This window comes from Halichoerus grypus, chromosome 1 (genome assembly GCF_964656455.1).
Source record: "Halichoerus grypus chromosome 1, mHalGry1.hap1.1, whole genome shotgun sequence".
In the NCBI taxonomy this organism is placed as follows: Eukaryota; Metazoa; Chordata; class Mammalia; order Carnivora; family Phocidae; genus Halichoerus; species Halichoerus grypus.
The window spans coordinates 214,717,466-214,732,068 of NC_135712.1; the positions used below are offsets into that span (position 1 = coordinate 214,717,466).

At 54.5% G+C, this 14,603-nt stretch overlaps 1 protein-coding gene across 3 annotated transcripts in view; it reads left to right on the top strand.

Moving 5' to 3' along the window:
• The first annotated feature begins 2,708 nt into the window (after window positions 1-2,708).
• GNG7 (G protein subunit gamma 7) overlaps window positions 2,709-14,603 on the top strand; it is a 125,085-nt gene continuing 113,190 nt past the window's right edge. Inside the window, exon 1 of one of the 3 annotated variants that reach the window (XM_036100997.2) lies at window positions 2,709-2,803. The gene's annotated coding sequence lies outside the window, so the exon portion shown is untranslated. Of the gene's footprint in view, window positions 2,804-10,004; window positions 10,079-14,603 lie in introns of those variants that run through there. The other 2 variants (XM_078057784.1, XM_036100999.2) reach the window with 2 other exon arrangements.

Sequence of the window (14,603 nt, forward strand, 5' to 3'; positions counted from 1 at the left end):
AGGGATGGGGAGGAGGTGAGGGATGGGGAGGAGGTGAGGGATGGCGGCGAGGGATGGGGAGGAGGTGAGGGATGGATGTGGGGGATGGAGGAGGGGAGGGATGGGGGTGAGGGATGGAGGCGGGGGATGGGGAGGAGGTGAGGGGTGGGGTGAGGGGTGGAGGAAGTGAGGGATGGGGACAAAGAAAGGTGCTATGGGAAGAGGTTGAACGTTTGTGACAGACAGTTCAGCACTTCTCCAGGTGGGCCCCCCACAAGAGACTTCACGGGCCCTGCTGGAGCCCATACTTACTGCAGCCGGATGTGGGGAATAAGCAGGTGCTCTGACCCTCCTTTTACATGGGGTGGAACCCATAGGGCCTCAGCTTCCCTATCTGCTAAATGTTGGCTTGGGGCAGAGTTTGCAAACTTAAAAGCAGGGGTAGGAGGAGGGTGAGGAGAGTGAGGCACTCACCAGGAGCATAAAACTTAAGTGGGGGACACCAAATCTCAGCCATCAAGACACATATTTTAAAGCAATATTTAGTGCAAAGGAAACCATGGTGAAAAAAAATACCTACATATGTATGTGTATATATATATATATATATATATATATATATATATATATATATATTTAAAGATTTTATTTATTTATTTGAGAGAGAGAGAGAGATCACAGAAGGAATGGCAGAGGGAGGGGGAGAAGCAGACTCTCCACTGGGCAGGGAGCCCAGTGCAGAACCGGATCCCAGGACCCCGGGATCATGACCTGAGCCAAAGGCAGCCATTTAACCTACTGAGCCACCCAGGCGCCCAAAAATACCAGTATTTTAAATAAAGACAGGATCTGACAGGGCCTGGGAGAAGCAAGGGAGATGGTTGGCACAAGGGCAGCATCGGATCTTGTCTTTCTGTCACATTTTGGTATTTTGTTCATCCTGGATTATTTCTGCATTTCTTTTGCATTTTTTAAATATTACATTAACATAGTATTTATCTTGATAGCAAGGTTTTCTGGTTTGGTTTTGTTTTGTTTTTTATTGGTGCCCCTCTAGGTTTGGGATTTGAGAAAAGTGCCTTTCTTGCCTCACCGTAGTTCTTGTCCTGCTCTGTCTTTGGGGCTACACGATGATGTCCTTGGGTGAAGTATGCTCAGCCACTTTACCCAACCAGCCCAGGAATGACCAGACCTTCTGATTTTTCAAGAGGGCCTAGAAATCTAGATTCTTTTTTTGTGAAATGTCCTTATTTTTAAATGTTAGCAATGAACTTACATTTTTAAAGGATTTGGGGGCCACATCCCACCTGGGGACCACCAGTTTGTCACCCTTGTTTAAGTAACAATTCCTTTGTGGAGATGTGGGCTGGGCAGTGAGATGCTGGCCCCCAGGCTCCTGGTTCTCTCTCTGTGCACTGCAGGAGATGAGTGGGGAGGTTCTTGCAGGGATGACAGGAGCCCTGGGGGGGCTCAGCTGGGAGGCCAGAGGTTCAGATCACAGAATATCAGTATATTGCAAAAAGTTCTAGGAGTCCCGGAATCTGGTGGCTCCATCTTCCCATGTAAGAAATTCTCCTGTTGATGTTTTGGAGACACACCATACATTTTCCGACATCACCAGGGGAGCTTATTAAAAATACACATTCCAGGGGTCCAGTGCCCACAGGATTCTGGATCATTCAATCTGGTGGGGGCCAAGAAATCTGCTTTTTCATTTTTCAAAATTATTATTATTATTATTAAAGATTTTATTTATTCATTTGAGAGAGAGAGAATGAGAGAGAGAGCATGAGATGGGGGAGGGTCAGAGGGAGAAGCAGACTCCCTGCTGAGCAGGGAGCCCCATGTGGGACTCGATCCCGGGACTCCAGGATCACGACCTGAGCTGAAGGCAGTCGCTTAACCAACTGAGCAACCCAGGTGCTCCTCAAAATTTTTTTTTAAAGATTTTATTTATTCCTTTGAGAGAGAGAGAGCACGAGCAGAGAGAAGAGGCAGAGAGAGAGAGAGAGAGAGAGAGAAGCAGACTCCCCGGTGAGCAGGGAGCTCGATGTGGGGCTCGACCCCAGGACCCCGGGATCATGACCTCAGCCGAAGGCAGATGCTTAACCATCTGAGCCACCCAGGGGCCCCTAAACCTGCTTTTTAAAATCCAGGTCCAGGAGTTAGGAAATTGAGAAACCCTAGAAATTATGAGACAGGCTTGGGCAAATGACCTAGGGTTTCACCTCTCTGAGACTCAGTTACCACCTCTGTAAAATGGGGACAATGTAATTTCATCTCTTAGCCTTATGCAGAAGGTTCAAAATAAGGGGGCAGTTATTATTGCCCCGCAGGTCAAATGATCTATGAGGAAGGGATATACTTCTCCTGCAAGTGAGGCCCAGGAGCTAGGCTTTTAGATTCGAATTCGCGAAGGGCCTTGCACCCCATTGACGTCACCAAGTCACCTCTGGAAATCCGCTCGCCGCGGGCGGCGGGGTGCACCATAGCGGGCCTATTTGCATATCAGCATAGCCCCGCCTCCCCACGCGGTCCCCGCTCGCGGGTGGCCAGCGGCGGTGCCACTCAGCGCTCCGCCTCCTGGCCCCGCCCACGCCACGAGCCCCGCCCCCTCGCCTGGCGCAGCCTACCCCGCTGCCTGCCCCATGCCCCGCCCCGGCCGGGGCCTCCCGCCGCCGGGGCTCCCGATTGGCCGCTCTGGCTGCCAGTGCCCGTCCCCCGCGCTCCGGCCCCGCCCCGCGGAGGGAGCGGGCGCTCGCCGGCTAGGCGGCGGGTTCGGCTGCGCGGCGGGGCTGAGGCGGCCGCGGCGGCCGGAGCGCAGGTAAGGGCGCGTGCAGCAGTGGGCCGGGCCGGGGTCCGCCGCCCCCACTTCGGGCCCGGGGGGCAGGGGCGCGGCCCGGGCGGAGGGCAGGCCGGGGCGGCCCGGGGAAGGCGCCCTGGCAGGGCTCCGATTTGGCTGCGGACCGAGTTGGGGGTCGGAGTCAGAGAGGAAGGGGCTGGGTCCCGGGATCCGGGCGGGAATTGGGAGTCGCGATCAGTGAGGAAGGGGCTGGGGCCGGGGGGTCCCCCGGAGTTGGGGGTCGCGGTCAGTGAGGAAGGGGCTGGGGCCGCGGTCCGGTCCAGAGTTGGGGGTCGCGGTCAGTGAGGAAGGGGCTGGGGCCGCGGGTCCGGTCCAGAGTTGGGGGTCGCGGTCAGTGAGGAAGGGTCTGGGGCCGGGGGATCCGGGCAGGAGTTGGGCGTCGCGGTCAGTGAGGAAGGGGCTAGGGCCGGGGGTCTGGTCCAGAGTTGGGGGGTCGCGAACAGTGAGGAAGGGGCTGGGGCCGCGGGTCCGGGAGGCAGATGGGGTTCGCGGTCAGTGAGGAAGGGGCTAGGGCCGGGGGTCGGTCCAGAGTTGGGGGTCACGGTCAATGAGGAAGGGGCTGTGGCCGGGGGTTCCCGGGCGTTGGGGGTCGCGGTTAATGAGGAAAGGGATGGGGCGAGGTGGGGGGAGCCCCCGGAGTTGCGGGTCGTGGTCAGTGAGGAAGGGGCTGGGGCCGGGTCTGGTCTAGAGCGGGTCGCGGTCAGTGAGGAAGGGGCCAGGGCCAGGGATCCCGACTGGAGTTGGGGGTCGAAGTCAGTGAAGAAGGGGCTGGGGCTGTAGTTGAGGGTTGGGGCTCAAACTGGGGTGGAGGTCGGCAGGGGAAGGGTGGGGCTTGAGTTGGGGGTTGACAGGGGAGAGGGAATTGTGCTTGAGTTGAAGGTGGAGGTAATTTGAGGAGGGGCTGGGAGTGGAGTTGAAAGTGGAGGTTAGCTGGGGAGCGGGCTGCATTGGGAGTTGGGGGTCGCAGGCAGGAGGGAGGAGACAGAGGAGTGCAGCCAGGGGTGGAGCTGGGGACCGAGGGAGGAGTGATTGAGGAGTCTCCCGGGAGGGCGAGCAGAGAAAGGGGGCACAGTGAGGGGAGGGCCAGGCCACTTTCAGCAGGGGTCTAAGGGCCCTGGGGGCCCAGTGATGGCGGGCTGTGAAACCTGGTGCTGGTGTGTTTGGGGGGAGGACGACTAGTCAGGAGGAAATGGGGGGTCTTGGTTAGAAGTCAGTTACAAGGATTGTGGAGGTCACTCGCCCCCTACTTTTGGAGGGCTAATCATTTGGTGTACGAGGTGGGTAGGCGAAACCCCTGGGTGACCGTGAGCTGGAGGAGAGATGGGAGTCCAATCTACTTTGGGAGGTCAGCTTCTAGGATGTAGGGTATAAGCAGAAAGGTTTCGTGGCGGTGACTGAATTTTTCAGGAATTTTTGGGCTCAGGAACGAGGAACCAAGGTGGGAGTTTTGGGGACGATGGTATTGAGGGATGTGGGTGGCACTTTGTTTTTCCTGGGGAGCGGGGGCTGCTAGGGGCTGAAAGGTGGGCGGGAGAAGACAGGCGTGATGAACAGCAGCTCAGAGGCTTCAATTGTTGCTAGGTGTCCGGGATGCAGCGACACCAAGTTCACAAACTTGTTCAGTCGGATGCTGAGGTCTTGCGGAAATGGGCTCTGGATGGCGGGCCTGTGTCCCACCCTGGGCTCCAGCTGCTGGCGGGGCCGCGGGCCTCTGGGAGTTTACTTTGCTTCTCCACGAAATGGGAATAAGAAAGCTGTAGCAGGCACCTCACAGGACTGCTGGGGGGTCAGATGAGGGAATGCACGCACCTAGCACGCCCCTGGCACGTGGCGAGGGGACGTGAGACGTTGATAATAATGTTCTAAATTAAGGGTTTTTTTTGGGAGGGGGAAAGGTGGGTGGGTAGAATTACTGGGTTGTCACAGAGGGGAGGGGAGCGAAGGGAAGGAATCAGCTGGAGCTTGACTCCAGTCCTTTAGCCTTGGGGTGGCACATGAGACCACCCCTGGAGCTTTAAAAAAGAATCTCTGGGGGTAAAAAAGTCCATATCATTGAAAGTGAGGGAAAAAAACAAAAAAGGAAGAAGGGTCCGTGACCAGGAGATTCTGAAGGTTTGTCCAGAAACAGGCACATCTGCTTAAGAGAAGGTTGCATGGGTCATTCTGATTTAGGTGTACCCCCCAGGAGCCATTCCAATGTGTACCCCAAAGGGGACCACTGGACTGCAAGTATATGCTCTTTAAATATATGAACTCGACAACTGGAGCTCATATGATGGGCCCAGGTCTCTCCGCCTGGCACTGCTGCCATCGGGGTGGGTCACTGTGGGGTGCCAACCCTAAGTTGTGATGGCCAGACCCGTCCGCAGACACTGCCCAGTGCCCCCTAGGTGCAGAGTCACCCCAGTGGAGACGCCCTGTTCTAGGCAAAACGAGGTTATTTTCCCCTTTGAAGACCACATCTCACCTTTGATCCTTAGGAAATTCGGCCATTCAGATTTGGGGTTGCTTTGTAAGTCATCTAGTGCTCTCATTTTGAGAGGAAAAACGCATTTAGAGGATTTTAGCAATGCTGGCTTCTTTCTCGGTTGGTCTTCCGTGTGGCTTCTGAACATGCATTACAGGGATCTCACCCACGGGATGAATTGCTAAGTCGCAAGCATTGGAAGATGCCAAAGTTTTGGATTTGTTTCTCTGTTTTTAACCTAGCACGTGAGGCTTGCAGAGATGCCGGAGTTCTATGGGTGATTCTTGGTCTTACTTTGAAAGTATCCTGTGACTGATGCCATTGTTTTCTGCTCTTGTTCGGTGTTTCATAAAGCGCGGGGCCCTGTGGTTTGAAGGGAAGGACGATGCAATATGAATTACCTAACACACAGACTCAGCTTCATGTTTCCTGAATGGACGCGTTATTTTTGTACACCATGTAGTAGAGTAAGAAGCTTCTTCTTCCGTTCAAGGTGTTGTTACAGATTTTCTCATTTGCATTTTTAAAGAACAGTCTTTAAAATGGCATTTACTGGGTCATTCCTATTCTTGAAGCCCTTTGTAGTTTCCTACAAAAAGGCCGTTGTGCGTGGCCTCCGTGACTCTGGAAGTTTCTGGAGCTTTCTAGAGAGGACGGTTACCAGGACAGTTGCACAATTGCTGGGTATTGATATAGAGTTACCCGCCCCCCCACCGCCCTCCTTTGTGCCCCCCCCTGCAGTAGCGGCCGGCAGGTGACTGCCCGCCTGGATCTCTGTTCGGGGAAGGTTCTCTCGCGTCCGCCGCATGCCCGGGTCCTTTAAGGCTGGCCTCTGCACTCCAAGGAACCTCCCTCCACTTCCTGCTGTTCTTTTCCACAGTTCCGGACCTGGCTTTTCATTGCTTCTTTCTCATGCTACCCTTCGGCCTGGCCTCTTTCTCCTCAGGGTCTAGAGGAAAGGCATGGTATATGTCGCCCAGCACACCTTGGAGACCAGCTGGGGGGCTGAAAAGGTGGAGTGACTTGTCCCCGGGGGCCGGGGGGGGATGGCCTCTATCCTCCTCCTCGTCCGCCCTGCCAGCTGGCACGTGGCGGGGCTTCGGGCAGCTCTGAGACTCTTCCAGAAATGGCTCTTGTTTTCCTTGAGAACTTTGCCAAGGGGAAGATCTTACTGCTTTTCGTTTTTTCAATTGAGGTACAATTTCCATGTCATAAAACTCAGGCATTTTAAGGAGAGAGTTTAGTTTTGGGGGAAGTTTATGGAGCTGTGCAACCATCCCCATAAACCTTTAGAGCCTTTCATCACTCATGTAAGATCCCTATAACCATTAACCATCACTCCCTGTCCCCCCACCCGGCCCCCACGAGCCCCCTTCCCGTCTGTGGATGAGCCTGTTCTGGACGTGTCACCCACGTGGACTCACACCCTGTGTGGCCTTCCGTGTCTGGTTCCCTCCCTGAGCGTCGTGGGCTTGGGGTCGGTCCCTGGGGGCCGCGCTTCGGCACCTCGCTCCTGTTCATGGGTGAGTAATATTCCACATGTGGACGGACAGGCTTTGTTTCTCCCTTCACCTGACCGTGGACATCTGGGTTGCCCCCATGTTGTGGCAGTGAACAATCAAGCTGCTATTTAAGTGGCTTTTTCCTGACACTTGGTGGCCTGTTGAACCAAAGCTTGGGGGTGGCCCAGGGTCAGCCCTCCAGGGTCTGTGTCTCTCTTTTCCACTTAAGTGCTTCTCGGTCTCCGGCGCCACGCATCCTAGCTGGTGGGTTGGCCTCGTGGCCCGCTCAGGTGGGTGGCTCCGCACGGCCAGAATCTGCTCTCTAAGGCCTAGATGTATCGTCATTTCCCTGCCACGTCTACCAACTCGTCACCCACTTGACAAGATGGAAATGCCTCATGCAGCCTTGGTGGCACTACGGACATTGGCCCTACCTCGCCTTTCCACAGTGACCTTCACTTTGCCTGCAGAAACCCGCCCCTGCTGCCCCCCCCGCCACCCGCTCAGCACAGGCCCCCTTTCCGGGATGGTGCGGTTTGCTGTCCCCTTTGTCTGGAGCCTGCCTGCCTGCCTTCCTTCCTGCCTCTCCCCAACAAAGGCTGCTTGTGTGCCTATTTTAAGCATCAGAGCGGGTGCCAGGCGCCGGGAGTACCACGTGAATGAGATGCTTGTGTGCATGCGTGGGGAAGCGTGGAGACGGGGGACCCAGGGCCATTCTGTCCCCGACCTGGCTCTCTGAGTGGGGGTCCCTGGGATGGTGGAGACGGGCCCAGGCCTGTGTATCCCATGAGCTCCACAGGTGCTGCAAGAAAGGAAGCCTTGCGCGGGTGGAGAGGCGGGGGTCCTGTGTGTAGGACAGGCCAGAGACAAGCTTCGCACTGACAGGTTTGCCAGGAGACAGGTGGGGGTGCGCACCCCTTGTGTGAGCCCCGAGGCAGGGCCGAATCTTCCACGTCATTTCACTCAGGGTCTCCCCCTCGGCACTGCTGACATTTGGGTCAGGTGCCTTCCCTATGGGGCCGTCCTGGGCACTGTTGGGGACTGAGCAGCATCTGTGACCCCACCCCCTCAATGCCAGGAGCACCCCCCAGTCGTGACAAAGACAGGTGTCCCCAGACACTGCCCAGTGTCCCCTGGGGGCAGAATCACCCCTGGTTGGGAAACACTGGGCTGAACTATTTCTAATAAGATTTTATGAATCCATGATTACATTAAAGTAAAAAGATATGTTTGGTTTTTTTTTTAATAGACTATTTTTGAGAACAGTTTTAGGTTCATAACAAAATTGAGCAGAGGGATTTCCCACATACCACCCTCTCCCCCCCACCCAGGTTCCCACATTATCAGCGTCCCCATGAGAGTGGGACATTTGTTAGAGTCAGTGAACCTACACAGACACGTCATGATCACCCAGGGTCCATAGGTGACATTCAGACTCACCGCTGGTGTTGTACCGTGGGTTTGGGCAAATGGATAAAGTCACGCATCCACTATTATGGTATCGCACAGAGTAGTTTCACTGCCCTAAAAAGTCCTCTGTTCTCCACCGATTCATCCCCCCCAACTCCACTATTTTGCCTTCATGGGCAAAGTGATAAGAATAGCTTAGTAACCTCGAGTGCCTTTTGGGAAAGATGTAACTCTGTAGGCTATGGAGTTTTCTATGAATTATTCTTCCATGTTCTCCACTCCAAGCAACTGTATTGTTGAATAGAAACAGGATTGGAACCTCTTATGTAATTGTAAACGTTCGACCGGCCACATTCAAAAAAGCAAAATAGGTGAAACTAATTTTAATGAGACACTTTACATAACCCCTTATATCCAAATACTGACATTTCGACATGTCATCAACGTGAAGAAGGTATGAATGAGCTATTTTCCTTTCTTTTGTATGAAGTCTTCAAAATCTGGTATGTAGTTTGCACCTACAGATTTTGACGTCTCAGGATGAGCCCCATTTCAGGTGCTCAGGGCCACATCTGGACATCACAGGTGCAGGAAGTGATTAGGGGAAATTTTAGGAGGAACCAAGACCTCTAAAGGTATATGAGTGTAGCTGAACATTTGGACATGTTGTGGGTGGTTTTTAGAGCTACTAAAGTATCTGCTGGTTGAGAATGTGGATTGAAAGTCTTAGAAAGTCAGTTCCAGAAGAGCCCCCTAGACTGTCTAGTCCGGGGGATGGCAAACCATGGCGCTCGGGCCAAATCCAGCTCATCGTCTGTTTTTATGTGGCCCTTGGGCTGAGAATGGTTTTTACATTTGAAGTGGTTTCAAAAAAAAAAAAAAAAAATCAAAGGAAGCGTAATATATCATGACATATGAAAATTATATAGAATTCAAGTTTCACTGTCCACCAATAAAGTTTTATTGTCACAGAGCCACTCGCATTCGTTGACATGTTGCCTACATTGGCCTTCAGGCTACAACCCAGGAGACCCAGTAGCTTGTCTCAAAGCCAAAAGTACCAGTTCTCTGGCCCCTACAGAAAAAGTTGGTCAACCTGCTAGTCTAATGGCGGGATTTACAGATGAGGAGACAGGCCTGGTTTCATGCGTTCGTGGCAGTGCTGGGACTTGAACTCGGGGTCTCATACTTCAGCTTTATCCGTTCATTTTAGCACTGGTCTCAGGAGAGCAAGTGATGCTTCGCTCCAGAGTAGTCTCTGATGTTGTCTTGCTGGGAGCTCCTACCCCCATAGCCTCCTGGTTGAGCAGAGGTTAATGATTTGGGGACAGACGCGTAGGATGATTTTTTTCCCCATAACAGCATGCCATACTTAGTGAGACTGATTATTTATTTTCTTTAGCGTCGCGAGACGTAACAGCCAATCTTAGAAATAATGGCATCTTAGATTTGATGAACCATGGCTCCAAATAGATCCCATTTTAAAATGCCAGTTATGTTTATTATCACGTTACTTAAAGACGCACGAACATAAAACTGCACATAAATGTCTCATGCTCATGGCTTTTAGCTATAAACCGAGAAAGGATATCGAGTAAATAAAAATAATACAGCCCACAATGAAGCAGTGGTCTTTCAAACACATAGTCAGATGGACAATTTTGACGTCAGCCGATGGGTGGTTTTTTTAGAATGATGTCCAGGAGTGACAGTTTGCCCGGAGCCAGGTTTGAACACCCAGCCGGGTCACAGTGAATTTTGTCGTCTGGAGCCAAGGACGAGTCTCTGTTCCACACCCTCTGAACTTAGAAACGCCTCTGTCTTTAGGCTGAGCACTGAAAAGCACTAATTCTTCAGGTAGGCTGAATTTTAAATATTTGAGGCCAGGGTGAGAAACGGAAGGTTTGTTTTGCTTTTTTTTTCCTTTTGTCTCTTGGCAGACTGCCGCTTTGGGAATGCATGGTTGTTTCAATTGGCAGCAAGAGGCCGATGGGAGGAAATGGGGCTGGGGGGCTTTGTGGGTGGGCCGGACATTCCTTGCTGTTTAAGGAACAGATTGGCGCCCCGTCTTTCTTCTCTCTCCCTCTGTCTCTGTGTCTCACTGAAGGGTTCCAGGGGCCCCTCAGCTCTGTGTAAAGGAGACAAAAGCAGGCCCACAGCATTCACAAGCCTCAGACTCCTGTGTGTGGGTGTTTGGGGCTCAGGAGGACAGGGGACCTTGGTCCCAGCCTTGCCTCTGCGTCTCGTTCCCACATTGGCCCAGTCCCCTCCCCTCGCAGCTTCCAGTGCCCTAGCTGAGAAGTGGGGCCTGGGGTAAGGTAAGTGTCCAAGGGGGCCTCTGAGAAAGATGGTGCGCTGAGTTCTGAGACTTGTTTTTTTTCTTCAATAACATTTTACCTCTGGGCTGATTTTAGGTGTAAGAAAAGTCTCGAAGGCAGTGTGGAGAGTCCCCAGGTTCCCCTCGTGACCGCCGTGCTAGCAAACGCCCAGTATTGCCCCTGAGCTCGTGCTGCCCCCAGAAGTTAACCCGCGCGCATTGCTATTAGCCAAAGCCCACGCCTTGTCTGGATTTCACCACTTTCCCTCTAACACCCTTCTCTGCCCCAGGACCCCACGTGGCGTTACGCCCTCTGGGCTGACAGCCTCTCTGACCTTCCTTGTCCTTTATGCCTGGACAGTCTTGAGGACGCCCGGTTAGGAATTTTGCACAACGACCCCCAATCTGGGTTTGCCTGATGTTTCCTTGTGATCAGACCAGGGTTATGGGTTTGGGGGCAGAACACACAGTGGTGAGGACCGCTCTTGGCACATCACACCAGGGGTCCCTGACACCCACATGACGTCACTGATGGTGTTGACCTTGGTCACCAGTCACAGGTCGTGTTTGCCCACCTGCCAGGTTCTCAGAGGCCTGGATGCGTGTCCTTCCACCCTTCCTTCCTTGTGCTGGGGAACCCTGGGCCCGGGACCCCTTGCTCTCCCATGCCGGATTCCCCGTCCTCTGTCAGCTCTGCGGTCCGTCTTCACGGCCTGGTGTAACTCTCTCCTGGCTCCACCATAGCCAGTGCCGGCTGAGCTGGAGATAATCTGGGGGAGCTGGGAAGTCACTGTCTCACATGCTGTGGCCTTGGACACTGCAGGGTGCTGGGGAGAACCCTCTCCCTTCTGATTTGAGACACATGGGTCCCAGCTGTCCCAGACCCATGCATCAGTGAGGGGCATGAGCGGGTCCCACCGCCGGTGACTGAGACAAGCATAAGCCGGCTCTGAGCGTTTGTCACAGCTCTGCGTAGGTGCTACGTTTTAATAAAAGGAGGGGGAGCTTTAGATCTAGGGGCAGAGTTGGGACCTGAGCTGCCCAAGGCTGGAAACCGCCTCACGGCGCCGGTGTTCCTACCTTCCCGACCGGCCCGCCTGCGGCCCAAAGGAACACCGTGAGTCTTCGTTCACATGTCGATGCGGCATCTGGGGAAAGCCAAGGATTGCTGGAAAGCAGGCTGTTTTGTGGGGAGGTGTTCAGGTGTCCTTTGAAAGTGGAGCTGGGCAGCGGGGGGGCACCCTGTAGGAAGGACGGGGTTCCCTCCAGCCGCCCGGGGCAGGGAGCCGCCTGGCCTCTGCTCTGCCACCAACCGCGGGTACAGCCGTCCTCTGCCATACCCCTGCCTCCAGGGGGAGGGGACCTGTCAGCTGTGGCCGTCAGCACAGATCGAGCATCTGTCACGCACCAGACATCGTCCCCATTTACTTCTCCCTCCGTCTCTGCTCAGTGCAGCTCCAGTGTCCCACCCCGTTCTCCGCACCCATTTCCACCCAAAGTACCCGTAACATCAAATTCACCATCTTAACTCTTTCTTTCTTTCTTTTTAAAAATATTTATTTATTTATTTTAGAGAGAGAGAAAGCACACAAGCGGGGGGCGGGGGGAGGGTCAGAGGGAGAGAAACTCAAGCAGACTCCCCCGGGAGCCCAACGCAGGGCTCAGTCTCACACCCCTGAGATCACGACCTGAGCCGAAAGCAAGAGCCAGACACTTAACCGACTGAGCCAGCCAGGCGCCCCTTAACGTCTCTAAGTGCACAGCTCAGTGGCATGAAGCACAACCACCCCCACCATCCGTCTCCAGAACTTTCCATCTCCCCAAACTGAGGCTCTGTCCCCATGAAGCACGGACTCCCTGTTCCCTCCCCCAGGCCCCCCACCCCCACGAGCCTCCTTCCCTCTTCCCGTCCGTGGATGAGCCTGTTCTGGATGTGTCACCCACGTGGACTCACACCCCGTGTGGCCTTCCGTGTCTGGTTCCCTCCCCGAGCGTCATGGGCTCGGGGTCCGTCAATGTTCATATTTTCTGGCCGAACAGTATTCCATTGAATGAATACATCGCATTGTCTTTATCCCTGCATCCATTGCTGGGTACGTGGCTTGCTTCCGCCTTGTGGTTGTTGTGAATGTGATGCGGTGAACGTGTGTGTTGAGGCTTCTGTGTGGACAGATGCTTTCAGGGCTGGTGGATACGCGGGAGCGGCATCGTGGGGCCCATCACCTATTATTAAACTTATCGATCGTGCTTCTGTGCCTGGTGGGACTTTTGTCCATTTGCTGCTCCTTTGACGGCTCAGCCCTGGGGGCTCTGGAAGGATCTGAGTTCCTCTGGCCGATCCCATTCATCGGCTCCCCGCCCCCATCCTCGTTTCTGCCTTGGGGCCTAGGTCGACAGGGCCCTGCGCCAGCCTGCCGGGGCAGCTTTCTCAGCGCGGCTGAGTTTTCTCCCTGGCGCCCCCGGGGTCTCGCCCCTGTTTCCCTGGCCTGGAATGCCCTCTGCGCTGGGCACACTCGCACACTCCACTTGCTCACCGTCAGCCTGCCCCTCGTGGGGCCGCCTCTCTGCCTCGCCCTGCTCTCACCTACTCCCCACGTCCACCGTTCTCCAGCGCCCGATGCTCTGAACCTGCTGGACTCGCAGCCACCTCTGTCTGCAGTCGCCAGGGGGCCTGGCCCAGTTTTCTTTACGTTGAGCTTCCATTTTTGTTGGTTGGTGTCTCGCTCACTCCCCCCTTCTCCTGCTCCAGGGCAAGGTGACTTGCTGGCCACTCTTGTCTCACTTCCCGTTGTGTGCAGTGATTCCCACCCAGGGCTGCACTGACCCCAAGAGCAACTCCCTGAGGTGCCCGTCTGGGGTTCTGTCTTCAGAGGAGTACACTGAGGTTCAGGATGGGGGAGCGTGCCAGGAAGGACCCCAGCCCCGGGGGCTCCCCCACTTCGTAGCTCCTCCTAATTGCACCGCCTGCATTTTGCATAGGATTTTTGTGTCTCGGGGATGGACTGCCGCACGTCTTCAGGCCGTGGGATTTAGAGTGTGGAGCTGGTTCCTGAGTACCTGGTTCCTAGTATTAAAAATAATGGGTCTCAGGGTGTCGGGCCAACTCAGTCGGTGAAGCATGCGACTCTTGATCTCAGGATCTTGAGTTCAAGCCCCACGTTGGGCAGGGAGTCTACTTCAAATAAAAATTTTTTAAAAATTAAAAAATTATTGGTCTCACGTGAAAAGATGCTCAGTGTCCTTTAGCTCTCAGGGAAATGCAAATCAAAACCACAGTGAGACAGCGCATCACCGCACCAGGACAGCCAGAATCCAGCAAAGGGGCACTAGCAAGTATTGTCAAGGACGGGGGCCTCGGAGCCCCCCCAGGGCGGGGGGAGCGCGAGGGGGCGGCCGCTCTGGAAGGCGGTCGGGCGGTTCCTCAAAAAACATAAAACGTGGGGTGTCCCTCTGACCCAGCGGTCCCACTCCTGGGTGTCCACCCAAGAGAAACAAGAACCCGTGTCCACACAAAAACCTGCTCACCGTGTTCGCAGCAGCAGGATCCACAACAGCCTCCAAGTGGAAAGACCCCAAGTGTCCATCGACGGATAAAGGGACACACACAGCATGTCCACCACGCATGGGAGTGTCGCTCGGCCACCAGCAGGAGTGAGGCGCCCACACGCGCGGCCCCGGGGACGGACCCTGAGCCCACGACACTCAGGGAGGGAACCAGACACGGAAGGCCACAAGGGGTGTGCGTCCACGTGGCTGACACGTCCACGGACGGGAAGGGGGCTCACGGGAGCCGGGGGCTAGGGAAGGGGGTAAGGGGGGTGACAAATGATGGGGACAGGGTTTCCTTTTGGGGAGATGGAATGTTCTGGAACTAGTTAGAGGTGATGGTTGCACAACTCCATGAATATACTAGATGCCATTGAAATGTATACTTTGGTTAACATTATAAATTTTCTATTTTGTGTACTCTATCAACCCCCCACCCCCAAACACCTCTTGGTCTAAGTGGTCATATTTCAGAACATGTGACCATTGCAGGTTAAGGGCGGTGGAGAATGGCTCTGT